The 22,871-nt window shown below is 37.6% G+C and overlaps 1 protein-coding gene across 1 annotated transcript in view; it reads right to left on the reverse strand.

Moving 5' to 3' along the window:
* The window catches only part of S1PR3 (sphingosine-1-phosphate receptor 3), a 30,916-nt gene extending 13,786 nt beyond the window's left edge, over positions 1–17,130 (reverse strand). The window contains exon 1 of the mRNA XM_021009516.2: positions 16,537–17,130. The gene's annotated coding sequence lies outside the window, so the exon portion shown is untranslated. The remainder of the gene's footprint in view (positions 1–16,536) is intronic.
* Positions 17,131–22,871: the final 5,741 nt, after the last annotated feature.

Below are 22,871 nucleotides of genomic sequence, written 5' to 3' on the forward strand. Positions count from 1 at the left end.
GCATTAGAAGCAAAGGAAAAACCCAACAGGTTTTAATGGTCTATAAAACCCTACTAGGATTTATAAAGCTATGCCAAGGTCATTCTTAGATACATAGTGGAGGGGCAGCTAGGTGGTACAGTGGATAGAGCACCGGCCCTGAAGTCAGGAGGACCTGAGTTCAAATCCAGCCTCAGACCAAACACTTGACACTTACTAGCTGTGTGACCCTGGGCAAGTCACTTAACCCCAATTGCCTAAAAAAAAAATTAAATTAAAAAAATTAGATATATAGTGGGGGCTTTGTTCTAGGTCACTTACGAATTTGTAAAAATATTCTGGTCTTTTTGGTGTTTATATGCTCATCAGTCACAATGTAGGGTTACAGGATTTCTGAATTCCAAAAGCTTCATTGCTTTTTAACTGAACATCTTTTCCTGCAAGTTCAGACAACTTCAATTGTGGAACTTCAGGAGACCTATTGTGACACTCTGAAAAGGTGTGAAGGAATAAATAAGAAGCAATTAATAATCATATCATAACGATCGTGAATTCATTAAAGCCAGGACTCATGTCTTATCTAAGCTTTGAACATCAGCCAGCTCCCAGTAGAGTGTTCTGAATACAGTAGGGACTTAATGATTGTCATATTGCAAGGAATCTCTCTTGGCTTCTTCCTTCATCTATAACCTTTAAGATGCTTTCCCATTTCTGAAGTTCTCTGAACATATATGTAACTTGCCTGAATCATTCTTTTGTTTTCCAAGGCTCTTTCCCCTAAGGCCACTGTTTTACCTGGATTATGCCCAAGGGAGAGGTTTAGGATCTAAACTTCTGCCCCTTTTGTTTCATTTGTATACCTAGCCATCACAGCATCTTTCCCTGTGGCTTTCCCTACACAACAGTGAAGCATATAGATCAAAACCAGTTAAGACTGATGATAAATCTTCACTGAATCTGGTAGTGGTTTTAATTAAAATGGAATGTGCACATAGACTTTAATAATAATGTGCACATTATTTAACATGGATTTAACATCTGCCATCTCTGACAAAAAGAGGGAGAGACTTTACCATCAGCATGTTGTTATTTGTCCTTCATTCTTGAAGAGGACCGATGACATCAGGAGGGTGATATCTTGACTTGAGAGTGAATTGGATTTAAGTGAGGCAGAGCTGCGTGTGGAAAGTCATCAGAGTCATTAGAGACCAGTAGCAAGACATAGGTCAGGACAACTGGCCATGGCTTGGATGTAGTAGGAGACCTTGACCTTTTTAAGTGAAGGTCCTTCCCAGATCTCAGTTTGTCTACTATCTGCTATTCTCTGTTAGAGGTAGCATCGGTCTCATATTCTATCTGAGATAAAGGTTGCTGTGGCAACAGTAGAGCCTAGTTCTTCTCCAATACCAAACCCACAGGTCACTTCCCATCTCTAATCTGCTTGTCTAGCCTCCATTCTGCCTCCTTCCTTTTGTTTGTCCAACTCGCAATCAAATCACTCACCCAGAATATTGGCTGTGTGAATGCTTATCATTCCTCCTCACTAGATTTTCGACCTCATTTTCTGATACAATAGAGGAAGGACCTTCCTGAGGAGAACGACAATCTTGTTGTTTCCAGAGGCTCATGCAGAAGTGATTGTCATTCTGGGGTTTGGGGTTCAGAGGAACAAGCATTGCTTCTCAGTCCTGAAAGTGATTTGGACCATCATGATCTCTGAGTCAGAAGATGAACTACCAATGAATTTTAAAATTATATAAACGTTTTGTGAGGGGATGAACTGAAGGAAGGGAAGTGGAACTGCATGATCCAAGCAAAATGACAGTCTTCAGCCCTACCTGGAATTCAATAAGTCAAGGTCTAGAAAAATGGAGACAGATGAGATAGAAAGACAGAGAGAAAGGGAAGACTCAAGTATGGTAGAGAAAGGAAAGATCCAGGTCCTTCTAGGCATCTTAGAGCAAAGAACTTGGACAGAAGTTTCCAGTCAATAGTTTACTCTTTCTCCAAATTCCCCTCAAGGTGTGTCTGTATGTGTGTGTGTGTGTGTGTGTGTGTGTGTGTGTGTATGTGTGTGTGTGTGTGTGTGTGTGTATGTTTATATATTTATGCATACATTACACACACACACACACACACACACACACACACACACACACATACACACACATACGATTGTATGCTCCTTGAAGGCTGGGACAATCTTTGGTTGCTTTGGTTCCAGCACAGTGCCTGATACATAGTAGGTACATAATAAATGTTTCTCAAATTGAATATTTTTGTATAATATGTTTACAAGCTCACATATACATGTACCTATCCATATAAGTATATCTGTATTTATCTGTGTATATATTCCATAAGAATAATAAATACTGGAGGTGACTGAGTCTCATGATTGAACCATGTTCTCAGCAGGAGGAGCTGAAGGCTTTTAACCCACCTTCTCATTTAAAAGTCTACCCTTTCAGGGCAACTAGGTGGCACAGTGGATAGAGCACCAGCCTTGGAATCAGGAGGACCTGAGTTCAAATCTGACCCAATGGCCTAGCCAAAAAGAAAAGTCTACCCTTTCATTAACTGTCCACCAATCCAGGTTGATTTCTCTTGTTGGGATGTTCCCCTTCAAAAAATATTTAAGGCATTCAGTGTCTCCATTAGGTATCTTTGGTTACCAAGAGAAACCACTGACCATCGATTTATTTTTAGCTAGTCTAATTAATAAATTGATTATTAATTACCCAGAAACTCTATTTCTTGGGTTTTTCATTTGTCTCAACCACAACCACGTAGCACAGAGGGAAAGGTCTGCTGAATTTGTGACTCAAATCTAGGAGACTTATAGTAGGAGATGTGGTAAAATTGCAAAAGTAGACAAGGTCAGATATGTGGACAAAGGTTTGCAAGGACCAAAGCCTTGGCAACACATTTGTTAAGTATTATCAAAGTCCACAAACAATTTACTTGTAAGCAGTTGATAAGAAAAATTGAAAACCTTGATGACTGGTTTGGTTGTGGGAAAAGTGTTGACACTCAGGAAAACACAGCTTTAAGTACCCCTGGGAAAATTTCTTGTGGAGGGCCCACTGAAGGAAAGGCGGAAACCTCCACTGGTCACATTGACTCAACAGAAAGAGCCTACAGCAAACCTACGGGGATATGAAAGTATGGCCAAAGTCATTTTATTTGGGAATACAGAGCATCAGGGGAATAGAAGTTATGACAACACAGTGCAAGAAAACCAGTTAGAGTGGGCAGGTGGGAGATGTAATTACAGATAAAGAATTAGATTTGGACTCAGGAAGACTCAAGTTTACATCCTGTCTCAAATTATTACTAGTTCTGTGACCCTGGTCAAGTCACTTAAATTCTCTCAGCCTCAGTTTCCTCATCTGTAAATTAGGGATCTTAATAACATTGACCTATGATGATTCATCAAGATGACATATGTAAAGCACTTTGTAAACATCAGAGCAATATATAAATGCTAGCTATTTAATTGGCTGGGGGATGCTGGTCTGAAGCCTTTAATTGAAAAGTCAGTATGGTTAAACTTGTCAAATATGCAGTTCTAAGCAAGCAATGAGTTTGAAACACTTAAGAGCTCAAAGAAATGCAATGTTGATTAATGCTATAGCAGCACTCCAGAGGACTGATGATGATGTATGCTTCCCACCTTTTGACAGAAATGCCATAGATTAAAGGTTTAGAATGAAACATATATTTTTAGACCAATATGTTTTGCTTCACCGAATTTATTTGTTACAAGGGCAGTTTTTGGGAGGAGAGAGAGAGGGTAGGAGATAGGGGCAGAGAATTGAGAAAGAGGTGAAAAGTGAAAGCATCACCAAATAAATAGAAAAGAAAGAAAAGAATATCAATGAAATATATTTTTTTAAATGCACAGAAAGGAATAAATGAAAGTTCAGAGAGAGACAAAACATAGCTTTGGAACAAAGATGTTGAATTTATTTTATACTTCAAAAATCAAGCTGTATATAAGAGATTTGCAGTTTCATATATAATCTTTTCTCACAGTTCTCCTCTGTACATAGATATGTTCATGTTTTTTGAAGTCTGTCACATTCAGAAAACAAAAAATTTAAATTAAAATCCTGAGAAAAGAAAAGCCAGGCAGAGGAGAATAGTTTTATCCAGAATCAATTCCAGATGTCCATCTTCCATTATGTATTAATGGTTCATTTTCTCTATATGGGGCAACTTAAAATAATAAACAAACCAAAAAAGGAGGGAAAGACAAATATTTCTATTTAAAATTTAGCCAGTTCCTTCAAAAAATGAAAAGGCTTATGAAATGATGGGAAAATATCCTTTGGCTGACATATGTCAGAAAATGACAAGTATCTGAGAAATCGAGGGCCTCATTCTTTATCTGAAGTTAAACAGCTCATCCAGACTCTTAGGATATCAACAATAGCTCCCAAGTAATGTTTCCTAGAAAGCTAGAATAAGCTATTTCTGTTTCATTTAATTCACATAATTTTGAAAAGAAATAAAAAATTGGTATTGGCATGTAACTTTTAAAAAATGGCTAAATCGTGGTTTCTGGTTTCTCTCTTAGAAGACATAACTTTGCTTTTATTAACAAGATTAACAAGATTGTTCCCTACTTTCTCAGAAAAGAATAACATGCATAAATGTCAAATTTCTTAAAAACTTTGATCTTTGAAATAGCATTTTAATGAGCTAAACTTTGGTCGTTGACATCACAATTATAATTCAATGAAAATGAGCATATGGTATTTTCTTCTTCTCTTCTTCAATGCCTCATTATGTATTCTATCTCATCAAGTCTCCTGTTCCTAAACAGGAACTAGAGACAATTCTATGGTGGCTCTACTTAGGTGGCTAAGTAAGATTGAATATTGACATCAATTATATTTAGTAATGATAAAAGCTTATATTTGCATAATGAGTTGGAGCTACAAAGGGGCACATCATTACTTAAAATGTGTATCCCTGTTTTACAGATGAGGAAACTGAGACTCAGAGAATGCCTTGTCTAAGATTATACATCTAGTCAGTGTTTGGGTTAGATGATCCCTAAGGATTCTCTGATTCAAGTTTCTAAATGTGCAGACCCTCTTTATGAATCCTTAACCTGAAAAAGTGGCAGGAACTTTAGCTCTTCTGCAGAAATATCCTGCTCCTTGTGACATTATTCTAACTGAAGATATTAAGATGACTTGCTCTACTTGGGCTATTATTAAGAAATTTCATGATGAGTAATGGAATGGTGTCCTCAAGACTTAAGTTTGGAATTCACTCACTGATAAAAGGGGTGATCTTGCTTGCTTCCCATGGCTGTGTCAGCATAAAACAAAATTTTGATTGAAAAATGGAAAATCAATGGATTGGTTGGGCTATATGCTATTAGTAAGTTTATTATTAGTCAGTTTAACTGTAATGATGGGCAAAGTTCTTTAACTTCTTTGAGTCTTATTTTCTTCATTTATAAAAGAGAAATGATAACACCTCTAGTAACCACTTCATATGCTGTTGAAAGAACATGGAGAAAAATTCAAAATTGTGCTGATTGGATTCACTATAAATTTATGTTACATAATCTCAACTGAACCTTCATTTCAGAATGATTCACTATCTTATTTATCACAGTAGCTTTTCTAAACCTTTTCCTCCTTCCCAAAACCTCCTATGACACTCCCTCACTCCCACATTCTGAACTTTAATATGTTTTTGTTGTTGCAAAACAAGAGAAAGAAGACTTCCTACAAAAGATCCTGCATGACATAAATAAGATAGCTGAGCCTGGGACAGATAAAGTAGAGGAATAAAACTATAAAACAATATTTCTGAGGCATATTGCTATACACATATTGAATAACATATTAGCAAAAGCCAATATTTTAATGATATAATTCAGCTTGATCAGGTTTGATTTATACCATGAATTCATGGTTGATTCAATATGTGGAGAACTATAAACATGATAGACCCTATTGATAACAAGGATAATAAAAATTACATGCTCATGTCAGTACATGCACAGTAGATGAAATAGTGTTTGATAAAAATAAGAGCTACTCCCTAATAGGTAAATGGGCAAAGGAGACAATTTTAAAAGTACAAAAATAAAACACCAACAGTCATATTAAAAATGCTACAATTATTAATAAAAAGATAACCAGAAATTAAAAGAATTTAGGGCTTCACCTCATAACCATCATATGGACAAAGAAGGCAAAAATGGAAAAATGATACTAATAATTACTTTTAATAAGTACTTTAATAATTCATACCAATGATTTAATAATAATTAGTACTTTTTTTGTAGGAAAGAGCTGGAAACAAAGTGAATGCTCAACAATTTGGGAATGTTTGAACAACTTTTGTAATTTGAATATAAAAACATTGAATTGTAAAACATGACAAAAGTCATGGATTCAAAAAAAGTGGGAAGACTTGAATGAACTGATGCAGAGTAAAGTGAACAGAAGCAGGAAGAGAATTTCTACAATGGTTATAATGATCAAAAGGAAAACCATTTAGAAAGAATTAAGGACTTTAAACAAGTAAATGATGAACTATGGCTCAAAAAGACAGATGATAAAATGAGTGCAACAGGGACCTTGCACATGCCTAAACCATCTCATAAGGAGGTACCCACAGAACCTATTTTCGGTATACATGAGGACTGGCAAAGACATGGACATTCTGGGTTGACTTTACTACATGATTGGTAGCAGTCTCTCTCCATTGGCTGCTACTTTCTGAGTTTTAAAATCTGTTTGACTGAGGCACAGTCATTCTTTCCAGTGGTCAAGGACTCTTTCACTCACAGGAAGCATTTCACTGACACCATGAGACAAGGGAGGAAGGCCTGAGGGCCTCTGTCGAGGTAACCCTGAGAAATGGGCTGAAATTTCATTTGCTTCATTTGTCATTTTTGTTCTAGTTGCAGGAATTGAAGACCCCAACTAGGGAGCTCAAGTATGTGAGAGAAATTATTATTAAATAACTAAATCTTGGGGAGATCTAGATTTTTCCTTTTCTCATTTGGAGATTAAGTCAAAGCTTAGTTCTCTGAAGGGCAGGTTGAATGATGAGATAAAGTGTTGGACTTATTGCCCCACACAACTAGAGAACCTTAAAAAGAATTTAATCTAAGATGAATTCCAGCCCACTGTGCTCTATTCAGGCTCTAGTGGGGATAAATTCTTTGCCTAGATTGCCCATGGTTGGGGGTGGTCTGGAAGTAAATGACATAATCAAAGTCACATTCCCACAGTCCCTCATTAGAATAGATTCACCTCTCATTATAATATTCATTCTCTCATTACTTGCTAACCAATCAGAATTGATTGTCACCCTCGGGAACACCTATTCTTCGAAGGCCATATAAGCGTTGAGTGGGTTTCATGAGGGGTCTTTGGTATTCAAGAATAGCACTGACCCCTTTTATTAATTATATGCTAGCATGATTAATTACATGATTAATTCCCCAGAAACTATGTCTCTTTAATCTTTTATACTTCACACATGGGAGTCTTGGGGCCCAGGATTCAGGCCAGATATTGCAACCAGAAACCAAGATTCCAGGTCAGGAACTCTATTCTCTGCATCACCTAAGCCCATTTCTCAAGGCCACCCAGACTAAAGGAAGACCCTAAAATCTTCCTCCCCACTGTGAGTTAAGGAGTCCTCCACCACTAGACATGCTGGAAACAGCGAGAAACTGTGCCTCAGTCAGGTACCTTTAAAGAGAAAGGAAACTGCAGCCAATGGAAAGAGTTTGCTCCCAACCATGTCAACCAGAAGGTCCAGGCCTATGACGGTCCTACTGCACCCCAGTAGCAGTTTCCAAGTGTGTCTCAAGTGGATGCCCTTAGCTTAGGTGGTCTGGGCATACACTAAGCCTCCATTATACATGCTTCCCCCATTTTGGTACAGAGTTAATTTACTATAGATACAGAACATAGCATGTTTTCAGACACTGTCAATGTGTGAATTTGTTTTCCTTGTGTTCTCTATGGCTTGAGAGTGAAAAACAGAGGGCCAAGACAGGCTTGTCCCCTGTTTTGTTGTGGGCTGTGTTTTGCTGCCCCTTTCATATGTATATAATCTGGTTGCTTAAAGGTACAGTGAATATTTGTATAAAGAAAAACTCATAAAAATCAATATGTGATAAATTTTTGAGGAGAGATCCAGAGGACCAGATAGACAATTTCCCTTAACATAAATGCCCTGAAATGGCAGGTTTGACTGAGATAACATGGCATAAAAGATGTATGGTCCAACAGCTCATTTAGATGTGATTAATTTTTAGAGTTGTAGAGTTTATAATTGACAATATTGGAAATCATATGTCTTTTTAAGCACTATGGGATGAATATATAAGGACTGTTGGGTTCCTGTCTGAAAGAAGGGAGGATATCTGACATTTTATCTCATAAGTAAATAAATGAGTCATTACCCACCACGAGGCTTTGATGTGAAGTTTTTCATAACCTAGCCCCATCCTACCTTTCCAGTAATCTCATACCTTACTTCCCAACACACGCTCTTCTATTGTGACAATGGTCTTCTGGTTGTTTCACAAACAAGACACATCTCTGGGCATCATCTTGGTTGTCTCCCATGCCTGGAACATTCTTCCTCCTCTGCTCAGACTACTGACCTCTCTGGCTTCCTTTAAGTTTCAATTAAAATCTCACCTTTTACAGGAAGCCTTCCCCAACCCCTCTTAATTCCAGTGCCTTCCCTATTTTAATTATCTCTTATTTATCCTGTATATAGTTTGCTTTGTATAAATTTGCCTGCATTTTTGTCTCCCCAATTAGATTGTAAGCTCTTTCAGGGAAAGACTGTCTTTTGCCTTTTTTGTATCTCTAGCTCATAGCATAGTGTCTGGTACACAGTAGGTGCTTAATAAATGTTTATTGATTGATGGCATATATACACATATATGTATATATATGTGTGCATATATTTTCCCTCTTTTGAATATATATATATATACACACACACACATACACATATATGTATATATGTGTGTATATATTTTCCTTCTTTTGAATACACACACACACACACACACACACACACACATGCTATGTATATCTCAGATAGAAGCCATAACCTGTTGTTATAATCTGTAACTTGTTGCTATGCATAGAGCTCCCTAATTTACTGTTCTCTAGAGTCAGGTATAGCCTTAGAAGAGGGGGTCCCTGGTTGTGCTTTGCTGTGAGAAAAATACTGGAGTTGATTGGACAAAGTAGAGTGTTCTTCTGTTTGCAGATCTGAGGAGTTTGGTAGCTCTCCAGTCAGTCAGTCAACAAACATTTATCAAGTGCCTATTATGTTCTAGTTGCTGTGTTAAATGCTGGGGGGGTGGGGAAAGGGGAAAAAGAAACAAAAAGACAGCCTCTGCTCTCATGAAACTTTTAGTCTCATGGGGTAGACAACATGCAAACAAATACGTATAATGAATCAATAACAATGGATAGGATACAAAAGGATATAAAGACAATGTCTGCCCTCAAGGAGCTTATAATCTAATGGGAGAGGCAACATGAAAACAAATACATACAGAGCAAGCTATAAACAGGATAAATAGGAAATAACAGTAGGAAGGCACTAGAATTAAGAGGGCTCAGGATGGCTTCCTATAAGTGGTGGGATTTTAGTTGAGACTTAAAAAAAGCCAGGGAAATCAGCTGGCTGGATTGAAGAGGAAGAACATTCATTCCAGGCATGAGGGACAGCCAATGAAAATGCTGGAGTTGGGAGATGGAATGTCTTATTCGAGGAACAGGAAGAAAGCCAGTATTAATGCAATGTGGAGTATATGGGGTAAGTAAGATATAAGAAGACTGAAAAGGTAGGAGGGGGCCAAGTTATGAAGGGCTTTGAATGCCACACAAATTATTTTATATTTGATCCTGGAGGTGAAGGGAGACCACTGGAATTTATTGAATAGGGAGGTGACATAATCATAACCACACTTTTTAAAGTTTAATTTAATAGCAAAATAGAGGATGGAAGGAAATGGTGAGAGACTATAGACAGGGAGAGTAACGTAGTAGGCATGAGGTGCTGATCACCTGTACCACAGTAGTAGCAGCAGCAGCAAAGGAGAAAAGGAGTACATATGAGAGATGTTGTGGAGGTAAAATCAATAGCAATTGGCAACAAATTAGGAATAGGGAAGAGTAAGCTTTAGTGGTGAGGTGATAGCCTCAACAATGCAAATTAAAACAACCTTGAGATATCATTTTACATTTGTTAGATGGGCTAAAATGATAGCAGGGGAAAGCAACAAATGTTGGAGAGGATGTGAAAAAATTGGGACACTAATTCACTATTGGTGGAACTGTGAATTGATCTAACCATTTTGGAGAATGATCTGGAATTATGCCCAAAAAGCTATTAAACTTCCTATATCCTTTGACCCAGCAATATCATTACTAGGTCTGTTTCCCAAGATGATTACGGAAAAAGGAAAAGAACCTGTATGTTCTAAAATGTTTATAGCTGCTATCTTTCTAGTGACAAAGAACTGGAAACTGTGGGGATGCCCATCACTTGGGAAATGGCTCTGCAAATTGTGATATTTGATCATGATGGAATACTACTATGCTATAAGAAATGATGAGCTCAATGTTTTAGAGAAAAACATGGAAAGACTTGCACGAAATAATGAAGTGAAATGAACAGAACCAAGAGAACATTGTATACAGTAATAGCAATATTGTTTTAAGAACAACTTTGAGTGACTAAATCATTTTGACTGCTATAAATACCTAAATTAACTACTGAGGACACATGAAGGAAGATGCTGACTGTATCCAGAGACAGAACTGATAAATAGAAGTATATATAGAATGGTTTCACATTTATATGTATGTATGTACATATATATATATATATGTACATACATACATATACACATACATATTTGTGTCTAATGGTAGCCATCTCTAGAGCAGGGTGGGGGGAGGGAAAAAAAGGGGAAAAAATAAAGTTACATGATAACTTTATTATATATTTAAAAGGAATAGCAAGTTGTACATAATAGATTTGCAGTTTCATTTACAACCGATTTTTTCTATTCTATTATGTTATGCAAATGCTTGTTTTCTTTCTTAAGCCTAGAATAAAACAAATAACAATTTAAAAATAGTAATAATGAAGTTCAGTGGTGGGAAATTTTTGGGGAAAAGATAATCAGTTCAGTTTTGGTCGTGTTGAATTTAAATTGTCAGTAGGGGGTCTAGTTAGAGATATCTAATAGGCTGTTGGAGATGTGAGTCTAGTCGTTAGGAAAGAGGATGGAGATTGGGATCAGCTCCATGAGAGCTGATAGTAGATAGATAAGATCACCAACTGAAATAGCAGAGGGAGAAGATAAGAGTGATCCAGATAGGATCTGTGGGACACCTACAGTAAACAGGCATGACCTGGAGGAGGATCCAGCAAAGGAGGCAGAAAGAGAAGTCTGATAGGTAGGAGGGCAACCAGGAGAGAGAAAGTGGTGTCCCCAAAACATAGAAAGAAGACAGTATCAAGAAGAAGTGGGTGATCAACAGTGCCAAAGACTGCAGAGAGGTCAAGAAGAATGAGGATTGAGAAAAGGCCATTGGATTTGGCAATTAAGAGATTATTGGCAACTTTGGAGGGACAAGTTTTGTGGAATGGTGAGGTTTGAAGCCAGATTTTAGAGGGCTGAAAAGAGAATGAGTGAAGAGGAAACAGAGGTACTTATAGATGACCTTCTCAGGATGTTTAGCCACAGGAGATATATGAGACAATAGCTAGCAGGGATGGACAAATCAAGTGAGGTTATTTATGAGGATGGAGGAGACCTGGTATATTTGTAAACAATAGGGAAGCTGCCAGTAGATACAGAGAGATTGGAGATATGTGTGAGAGTGGGGATGATTGAGGAGACAGTCTTCTAGAGAAGACAGAAAGGAATGGGATCACTTGTACATTAGAAGAGTTGGCTTTGGCAAGGAGAAGGGCCATTTTGTCACATGAGAGCAGTAAATGAGGAAATAGTGGCAGAGGACATCTGGTTGATGACAGATGAGGGAGAGTGGAGAAGAGGGAGCTCTTGGTGAATGCCCTCAGTTTTTGTTTTTGGTTGTTTTTTTTTTCAGTGAAAGATGAGGCAAGATTCTCAGTTGAGAGAGTGGGAAAATGGAGTAATAGGAGGTTTGAGGAAGGATGAAAAGGTCTAGAAAAGATAAAATGGTGAACGGGAAAGTGAATTGATTAGGGAAGTATAAAAGAATTGTCTTGTTAAAATAAGGTCAAATAGAATTATTTAACATAAATTTGTAGTAGATCGTCAGCTTGGCTTTGTGATTTTGTTCCAGGTGCATTCAGCTTTATGTGAGGAGGTGTGAACCAAGAGATGGTAGCAGTAATCCAATTGTGAAGCTCAGCAGGGCAAGATCAGTAACAGGATAATAAAGAAAGCAACTCAAGAGAAGAGGACAGTGTAGACCTGAATTAATTCACTAAGAAGTCAAGATGGGGAAAGAAGGACAGTGTAGCAACTGCAGAGGTTATGAATTGAATAACCCCTATAGTGGGTTTGAAAGAACTTAGGGATTAAGGTATCAGATATTACTGTGATGATGAAGAACAGAGTTTGGGGTTGAAAGAGTGAAAGAAAGGTAGATTGACAACAGATTGTGATCATATGAGGGAATTTCAGAGTTTATAAACAGAAGTGGCACCTTTGTGAGTAATGGCAAGATCAAAAATCTTAATAACATCTGATATCACTGAAAGGGCAGAGCACTTTTCCCCTCAACATCCAGCTAAGGGAGGCTGTGAATGAAAAGGGCTTATTACTGCTTCCTGAGATCAAGAGCAGAAGACAGGTGGCTTTTCCTAGAAGGAGAATAGTGAGGACTAGAAGGAGAACAGCTGGCAGAGTCATGGCATTCTGTGGTGTAGACTGTTCCCAAGCAAAGAATAAGGGGGCATCAAAGACTGTAGTCTAGAGTTGTGAGTTGTCATTGACACATGAGTTTCTTCATGCATATGTCTCTTCGATATGTTTCTATAACTTTGTCCCCAATTCCTCCCACAAACACTGTGTATACTGGTGAGAGAATATTATCCAGGTTTATGGGTGGGATGCTGTGTTTTTAATGAATTTTCCATTTGCTTTCTATTTAGCATCTCATTTGGATTAATCTTGATTTGGGCTTCTATTGAGTAAAAGTTGTGATTTTTTTGTGCTTTTGTCTTATTTTGAAAGTGATTAAGAATAAATGATGTCATGGTGACTGATTTCTCATAAATGGGAAGCATGCCAGTAGGGATTCAGGAGCCTTGGAGGTGAGTAGTAGAATTATACCCCTTACCCTTCTATCAAGGTCACTCCTAGTACCCTTAGAGAGGATTGTTTTAGTTGTGTGTTGTACCTTGCTCTGGAAATTTCACACCTGTCAGGATGAGTTCAAGTTTGGGTGAATGAGTAGCCCTCCGATCATGAGTACACACATCAAGGCTACACTTGACTATATTTACCTATTATGAGGGTATGTTTTTATTTTCAGGAAGATAGTAGCAGGGAGTGAGGAACAATAGTGATGGAAAAAAGAAAGAAGGGAAAAAAATAAAGAAAAGAGTGTAAATGAAATATTAAAATTCACAGAAACAACACTAAGAAGTTTAGAAGAAGATGTAAATATGTATGGCATTTTTGCTACCATTATGTTACATTTAATGTGTGCTTTAAAACCATGCAATAAAATTTCAAAATTTTATATATAGTCCTCTTTTCCCATTCACATTGAAATGTTCACTTTTGTTCATGCTTGTTAAATCATAATAAAAAAAGAAAAAAGAGGTATGTTAATGTATGTAAAACATTCTGCAAACCTTAAAGCACTATATAAATACTAGCCATAATGATTATTATTGACCTTACACTATACCTCTCCTTCCCAATTGACTTTGGTGTCATAAGAGCTTTAATCTCTCTGTATCTTCTTTAGAAATAGTGGAAATAATAGCTTACGTTTCCATAGTGCATTACAGTTTTAAAGTGCCAGTCATTGCAGTGTGATTCAGTAGACAGAGATCTAGCCTTGGAATAGGGAAGACTTGGGTTCAAGGGATGCTGCCTCTGACACATATCAGCTGTGTGACCATAGGCACATCATAGCCTCTCAGTGGCCCCAAATAACTTTCCAAGACTATAAATTGCAGGCTGGTTGCTGGAATATATCAGTAGAGGGAGTTTCCACAACAGGAAGTATATAAATCCATGAAATCACAACCTCAGTCTATCTTCCAATTAAAAAAAATGTACATGACCTCATTTTAGACTCACAGCAAGCTTCTAAGAGAAGTAGTAGAAACATTCTTTTCATTTTTACCCATAAAGAAATTGAGGCTCAGAGGTGTAAAGGAACTTGCCCATAGTCAAATAGAAAGTAGTGACCCAAGGATTTGAACCTAGTTACTTTAATTATGGGTTCTGTGTTTTCCCCCTTGTACCACACTGAAAAAAATTATGTACAGGGTGGTGATGGTCAATAACATAGAAAAATGTGTTATTTATAAATGCATAGAAGCCTAATCATATTATATCATGACTTTACCCTACCTTACTTTTTATTTGTATATCTCAGAGACTCCAAAATCAGATGAAATAGCCCTCAAAACAATATCCTTTGCCTGATAGATGACAGTGGTTTCAGAATTGATGAGATCAAATGCAAGAAAAATTCAGATGTCATGACAGGTAATGGAAATTACACATTTCCCACTAATGCAAAAAGCAGACTGATTACCTAATAGTTGAACCATTCCAGCCTAATCTTTGTAATAGATTTCAAAATTCTCATTTTAACTAGAATATTAAAAGGTGATGGTCCCAGTCACCAAAGATAAAGGATCCAATTCCTGATTTTGAGGTAGCTGTACTATCTTCAGTCATCTCAGAAGGCATTGTCCATCTCTTCAAAGATTCTCAAACAAAATTCATTTTCGTTAAACAAAGAATACTACTAATGATAAATGCATTCAATTTTAAGGTGGGATGACAAATGTTACTAAATAAAGTAAAAGGATGGTACACCTTATAAAAGGTTGAGAATCACTACTCTGAGTTGCAAAAAAATAAAAATAAAATCCAGACCATAGCTCTGTACTTGAGTTTTCTATTAAGATGTTCTTATTATGTTATGGAAATAAAGTATTCAGTTCATGAAATTTTTAGACCCGTGTTTTCAGCAAACTGTGTGAAGACAAAATAATGTGTACATGCAATAAAACTATCTCAAAGAAACATTTAATCTATTCCTCTGATCGTAAATGAGTTCATCTAAATTTTGTATTCTGTTTTTAAAAAAAGAAAAAAGTAACATTAAAAGCCAAGAACAAGGAGGGAAAACCATAATTTATAGTTCTTCCATGTCACAAATTCCGATGTTAATGCCAGTGTAGGTTTCTGTGTCAAGGATAGGAATGTCATTAAATCCCAAACCAAACCAAATCATGCTAACCTAAATTGGAAATGCATGCCTAAAGGACATATTATTTATTCCTGGAAATTAAATCTTTCATCCACATCTGCAAAATTTTTAATCTTTGACTATGGATAAAATAATCACAAAAAGTAATGTGACTTCTTTTTTTAAAAATCATTTTAACAATCAATTTGCACCTCCCACTGCAAGAATCTTAGAAGAATTCAGATTAACTGTGATAACCCACTTCTAAACTTAGACTACTGTAGCAGTACTTATGGGACTGTTAGCCAACACTGGAAAAGCCCCATTCTTTTTTTTTTTTCTTTTAAAAAAAGTATTGAAAAAAGTTACCTTCAAATTCAATTTTGACCCCTTCCCATCTATAAGTTAAAAAAAAAGACAAGTAATTCGCCATGAAAAGCGGCTCAATGGCCCCTAAAGAACCACAGAAAGCCAAATTGATAAGGAAAAAAAAGAAATCTAAATGCACAATTGCCTTCCTCACATATTTTCTCTTGGGACCTTATTAACTTACAGTAAGCCCCCAACCATCTCTCTTGATCCAGCGGGTGCAGTTCCTCTTATTAAGAATAAAAAGGTTAAAAGAGATTTTGAGGCAAATTTCATTAAAGTATGATTTCACTAGGAAAGTAACAACATAACAATAAGTGCTTCAAAGGGAGCCAGCAACTTTTAAAAATGTCAAAACCAAATGTCTCTTAGACCAGGTTCTCGGTCAAATAGAGGATGCCCTCTCGCTTTCCATTCAGGGTAAGCTGTCCATCAACACTTACAACTAATTAATGATTTTTTAAAAAATGAATATTAACTCACGACTAAGAAACTCGGTACATGCAGACTGAGCAAGAGTGTGCTGTGGAGGCGCCCAGGGAAATTAAATGACTACAGAAAAGTTCATGCTTCCCTGTGGTTTTGGGGTTCATTTCTTGAATTGGGGTTGAGACCAAAGCAAAGTTAATAATCTCCAAGTGAGCGGTTGTACTTTATGCTTTCACTAGAAATCACCCCCACCACCTCACACATTACTGTTCTCTATCTCTCTCAGACTCACCTCTGCTTTGGGAAGCACTTTAACTGCAGGCATCCTGGGAGGAGGGGTTCCACTCTCTTTTTCTGGGTCAGAAGATTCTGGGGAGTGGGTAGGTAGAGAACAGTCCCGGGAAGTTCTGAAATGATCACGATAGCGGAGCACGGGCGGGCGCGAGGTTAAACCCTTTGCTTTTGTCCCCGCTTTTGTTAAGTCCTGTCCAGTGGGTGAACCAGTCTCAAAGCCAGTAGGAGTCAGTTGGACTGACTTTGCTCTGGAAGGCTGGGAGCCGAGCTTTACCAGGGGAGGAGTCACAAAAGCTGTTTCAAGCACCTCCCTAGCTGCACAGCATGCTCTCCTCCTCCTCCTCCTTTTCTCCCGGGGCATGGACTCTTCAGGTCTCCTTTCTATTTTTCTTACTGTTTTATTTATCTCCCTTATTAAGCTACCTCCCACTTCCATCTTCCAGTCTATTCATCTTTCAATCCAAACTCCTTTCTTCCTCCCTCTCCTTTACCCCAGATTCACTTATTCTTTCACTTCTTTCTTCCAATACTCTCTCTGTTTCTGTCTGTCTCTCTGTCTCTCTGTCTGTCTTTCTCTCTCCCTTCTTCCCTTTCACCCTCCTCCCCCACTTCTGCTTTCCTTGCTTCCCTTACGTCTCTTTTTCCTTCTCTTTTTTAGATTCCTCAATCCATTCCTATTTGCTGAACCTTCTTCCATGCCTCCTTCCCTACCACCTTTTGTACTGTGTTCAATAGCTTGTTCAATTCTCCCCAGCTCCTCCTTCCAAACTCTTTCTCCCTTCTTGCCTCAAGATCTTGCTGTTTTTAGTTTGGGTTGCCTGCTTTTCCTTTGTAACCTGGTTCTAGTGGCTGCCACAAGTTATAGTTTCAAAAGGGTGCCAGAAGAGTGCCTGGTCAGGGCATAGGTACAGGCTATTAACAGTGCGGGTGGGAGGAGGAAGTGGAGAGCAGCTTTTTGGATTGATCAAATCAGAGATCACTTTTAATTATTATTATTTTTACATTGGCTGGTTCTGTCTGGATGGGGATTGCTCCTATGTATAAAAACCCTTAGGGGAAAAATAACAAAGATGTGTTGACTCTGCTTTTCTGCAGTGCTCTGGAGCACTTTTATTCAAAATTAAAATGCATTGTTAGTGGGAGTCTTTTCAAAATTTTTTTTCCATATAGAAGATTCTATACTTTGTTCCTGTGACAAAACAGTTCTTTTTCCCTGTGAGCTGATAGACCCTCTTCCTTTGAGGATCCATGGAAAGTCCAAATCACAGAGACTCCTTTATCACAATATCTAGACTTTCTCTGGTAACAAAATAGGGTCCAGTTGTTTTTAAAAATTTATATAACAAATATTTTTTAATTGCTAGATATGTGCTGGCCACTTAGAAGGCTATTTTATCTTCTTAAGAGTTAAGTCTCTCCCCATTTTAATTCAGTCTTCATTCAGCTAACAAAGGAATTTTCTTATAGTATAGGTCAAAGAGTTGTAGAGGTTCTCTACTGCTTCCAGGATCAAATATAAACTCCTCTCTTTGGCAGTTAAAGTTTTTTATAACCTAGTCCCTTTCCACTGTAATTTACATAGACTTAGACTCCTTAATTCAATTCCCATCCACATTGGCAAGTCAGGACCACAGAGGGGACTAAGGGGGTTAGGTATCTTTCTAATGCTTTCAGCTCAAGTCCCCATTTGGGTATCCCCTTCCCCACATCAATTAACCAATTAACCTTAGTTACCTTTCAAAAAGGGATATTGATTGAAAAGTTATAGCAAGAATCAAAATGCAGAAACATCTCCCAAACTAAAGCTCGTTCTCCCTTCTGTCAACTCAATCCCTGTGGAAACTAGGCTCAAGTTTAAGGTAGTTGCTACAAACATTATTCCCACTGAGTTCACTTCCTGGTGCAATAGAGGCAATGGACAAGATGCTCTCTTGCATAAAGGTATCTCACCTGCTGAGTCAATCCACTGCTGGGATGACTCAAGCAGGTTACTCCTCAGGATTGGCTCATTTACGGCCTCAGCCACTGAACCTCTGCTAGTTCTTCTGACCTTTTGAAATCTCCCAAGGTCTTTTATCAAAAAGGAAAGAAAATAGAAATGGGAGGCAGGATACCATACACAGGATTGCCTAAGTGGCCTTGCACTCACTGGACTCCCAACTGCCTATCTGGAACTCAGGGAGTTATCCTAATATCTTGAGATCAGCAGAAAAGGAAAGTGCCTTTTCTTTCTTTAAAAAACAAAACCAAAAACATTTATTGTTGCTTTTTGTTGTTATGACCCCATTTGGAGTTTTCTTGGCAAAGATATTGGAGTAGTTTGCTGTTTCCTTCTCCAGCTCATTTTACAGATGAGGAAACTGAGGCAAACAGGGTGAAGTGACTTACCCAGGGTCACACAGTTAGTAAGTGTCTGTATCTGGACTTGAACTCAGCTCTTCCTGACCAACCAACTCAGGTCTTCCTGACTCCAGGCTTGGCACTCTATCCACTGCACCATCTATCTGCCTGTTGCCTTTTTAAAAAATTTACCCTCAAAATTTTTCCTGGCATCCCTCTCTTTTTTCATCCCCTACTCCCACATAGAGCCCCCGTACAACAAATGGTATTTTTAAAGACAAAAAGAGAAAAGCTAAATAGAACTAATCAATATATTGAAAAAAATATTTATAACTATGTACAAGGTACCACACTTGTGGCTGTCCCACATTTGTAAAGTAGTGGAGTGTATCCCCAGTACTTAGTAGAGTATCTCATAAATAGCAAATACTTAATAAATGCTTGTTGATTTATTGATTGATTCTTCTTCATTTTCTTTTCTTCCTTTAAGATGCAGCTCAGGCACCATCTTCCGCTTGAAGTCTTCCCTGATGCCCACAACCACACATTTCCTCTCTCCTAATCCACCTTACATTTACTGGCTTTGTAAAACCTTTGTACTTGTACCCTCAGCTTCTAGCATAGTGCATAGTGCTTGCACATATTAGTCACTTAATACTCATTGATTAATTGATTTCTTGCCTTGTGTATTTCTTTTTTCCATCCTTTTCTCCCCTCTCTTAAGACTATCAAAATATAACAAAATCACCTGCAAGCTTTCTGTGTGTCTGTGACACTGGAAGTCATTAGGATTAAGAACAGGAACTCTTATCTTTTCTCCCTATTAGATTGTAAGCACTTCATCATTTAGCACCCTTCAATTATTCAAGTGTATTTACCTTTCTAGTTTTCTCTTAACTTCTGTGTTTACATTTTACAATTTCTACTCAGCTCTGCTCTGTTCCTTAGAGATTCTTAGAAGTCCTCTGTTGCATTAAAGAGCCACTCCCCCCCCCCAGATTACATTCAGTCTTGTAGGATAAATTATTCTTGTGTCTTTTGTTTGTGCTTCCTGAACGCCATACTCTTTTTATTACATTGTGTCCTGTAAAGGATGTTTATTATTTCTGCTTTTTTATATTTGTTTATAATATCTCTGTGCCCAAAATTGTAAACTAATGATGTGTCCACCAATTTAGGAATGGCTAAGAAAATTGTGGCATATGAATTTAATGAAAAATTGTTGTGCCATGCAAAATGGACAGTTTCTAAGGAAACTGGGAAAACTGGTGCACCAATGCAGAGTGAAGTGATCATAATTAGAAGAACAATTATAAAATAGCAACAAAATTATAGAGAAAAACCAACTTTGAAAGATTTTAGAACTCTGATCAATGTAATGAAAAATCATGAGTACAAAAGACAGAACATAAAACAGGCCATCCAACTTCTGCCAGTGATGTGATAGGCTTAAAAAGCAGAATTGAGAAAGACATTTTTGGACATAGCCAGTGTAGAAATTTGTTTTGCTGGATTATGATTATGTCTTATGAGGGTTTTATTTTTATTTTCTTATCATTTAATTGAGGGTGGTGGTAGGAGACAAACATAATAAATGCTTGTGAAAACAAACAAAAAAGGAAAAAAAAAGAAAGTAAAGGAAATGCCAGTGATGATGTTGGGATTCTCAACAATTTTTCAAGTCTAAAGATTTATTGACTAGCTTTTACTGTTATAATTAAAGCTTGAAAAAAAAATCCAAGAATTAAAAAAAGAAACACAGCTTAGAGTTAAAATGAGTGGCTGGAACCAAATGATTATCAACAAAAGAGCAGGAGTAGAAATCATGATGTTAGATAAGGCAAGAATAAAAATAGATGTGGTTAAGGGAGATAAACATGGGAACTATATTTTGCTTAAAAATATACAACTAAACAATGCCAACATTTAGCGCAATGGTGGGGTCACAGGTTGTTGCATTAATATAAATGATTCTGAAAGAAATAACATCTATGTAATGAAAGAAAAGGTTTGAGTAACAGGAGGAATGAACAACATACCTATAATGGTTAGGGATCTCAATGTACCCCTTTCAAACTGAAACATAACCAAAACGAAGAGGAAAAAGTCAAGGAACAGAATGTAAACTTACTTATTCATTCATTTATTTATCAATTATTTGTTCATTTTTTGTCTATCTATCTATCTATCTATCTATCTATCTATCTATCTATCTATATCTATCTATGGCCTAGGTCTCCCTATATTGCCCAAGCTGTAAATACTGGTCCTGCCCTGAATAACATGGGAGCTTTGAACTATCCCATTTCAGAGCCAGGGCCAGTTTGTCCCTCCTTGGGCAACATGGTGGCTCCTCTCTCCTACAGGCCCACCATATTAATGCTGAACTTAGTGTTATTACCCCCATTGATTTAGTCCCCTGTAGTTCAGACTTCTAAGCTCAAGAGATCCACCAGCCTCAACCTCCACAGTAGTTTTACTTAGAGGCATGTACCACTATACTCATCCAGAACAGAATTTTAGAAAATTTGTATATAATAATTCTCTGGCAGTTACTGAAAAAATAGAAAGGACTACACATAAGCTACGCATGACACATATACAAAAATTGACAAGGTGGCTTTAGGATGGGAGTGGAGACAAGATGGCAGAATGATAGGAAGCCTTGTGGTGAGCTACCCTCCACAAACTTCTCTAAAAAAATCTATAAAATACACTGAATTCTTATGGGGAAATCCAGAAAAAAGTCATAGGGAGTCATTTGTTCAGCCCATGTACCCAGACAAGGAGGTCTGTGTACACTGGGAATGGCTTTTGGGCAGGAGCATGCCAAATGAAGAGCACTCCAGTACTCAGGAAAAGGCTGTGCACCAGTGTAAGAAAAGTTCCCAGAAATGTGCAAAGCACCCCAATACCTAAACTAGAAGAAAGTTGTGGACTACCCGTATTGTCACCCACTACCCAGTTCCAGTTAAAAACTAAATTCCAGTTCCAGGGAAGACTAAGGTGAACTGCAGAAGGGAGTGGCGCCCTGGGTAGAGAATTACTGGACTCTGTTCAGAGAAAGAAGAAAGTTCAAAATATAGCAGTAGCAGTGGTGGTGTGGCTCAGATCCTACAGGAAGGTCCACATCCAGAATCTAGCCCAGTCTGCAGAGGAATAACCAAGACAGGAATCCCAGACCAATTAGGAGTCAACAATTCTGCCATTCTGAACCAACAGAGCTTCCAGCTGGCTCAGAGAGGTGGAGTCCAGTAGCAAGCTACTCTTGCACAGAGTGAAACTCAGGACAGGAACTTGCAGAGCTCAGATTAGCAGAGCAACAAACAAAACTTGCTCTGGATCAGACCATTTTGAGGGCACTGAAATCTGTCTATCCTTGAGATCTTGGAATGACACAACTCTCAAAATCCTAAGAAAGCAGAAACAGGACTAGCACAGACCTTCCCTCCAGAAGTATTCCATGCCCAGCCAAGTATGAAGTTAGGAAGTAGACTGGAAGAATGGGCAAACAAAAAAGAACCCCTCAATAATGGACTATTATGGTAACAGGGATACTTGAGACACAAACACAAAAGAAGAGAATGACCCTAAAAGATCTACAAGCAATAGATCAGAAATACATGGTTTGGACACAAACTCAACTGGAATTCCTGGAAAAGATGAATCAAGAAGTTTTTTTTTAATGAGTTAAACTCTTTTTATAAATGGAGTTAGAGCTTTTGAGAAAAAATTGTAAAAGAAATGAGAGTCATGGAAGAAAGAATTGGAAAGGGAATTAACAAATTGGCATAAGAGGTACAAAACCTCGCTCAAGTAACAATTTCTTTGAAAATTAGAATGGGACAAATAGAAGCCAAAGACTTCTTGAGTCAACAAGAAATATTGAAACGCAGCCAAAAGGCTGAAAAAAAAACCAGAAGAAAAGATAAGGTACCTCATACAAAAACAACTAACAGATCAAGGAGAAGAAAAATTTCTTTTTCTTTAAGA

The sequence above is a fragment of the Phascolarctos cinereus genome, unplaced genomic scaffold, assembly GCF_003287225.1.
Source record: "Phascolarctos cinereus isolate Bilbo 61053 unplaced genomic scaffold, phaCin_HiC Scaffold_4;HRSCAF=312, whole genome shotgun sequence".
Classification (NCBI taxonomy): domain Eukaryota; kingdom Metazoa; phylum Chordata; class Mammalia; order Diprotodontia; family Phascolarctidae; genus Phascolarctos; species Phascolarctos cinereus.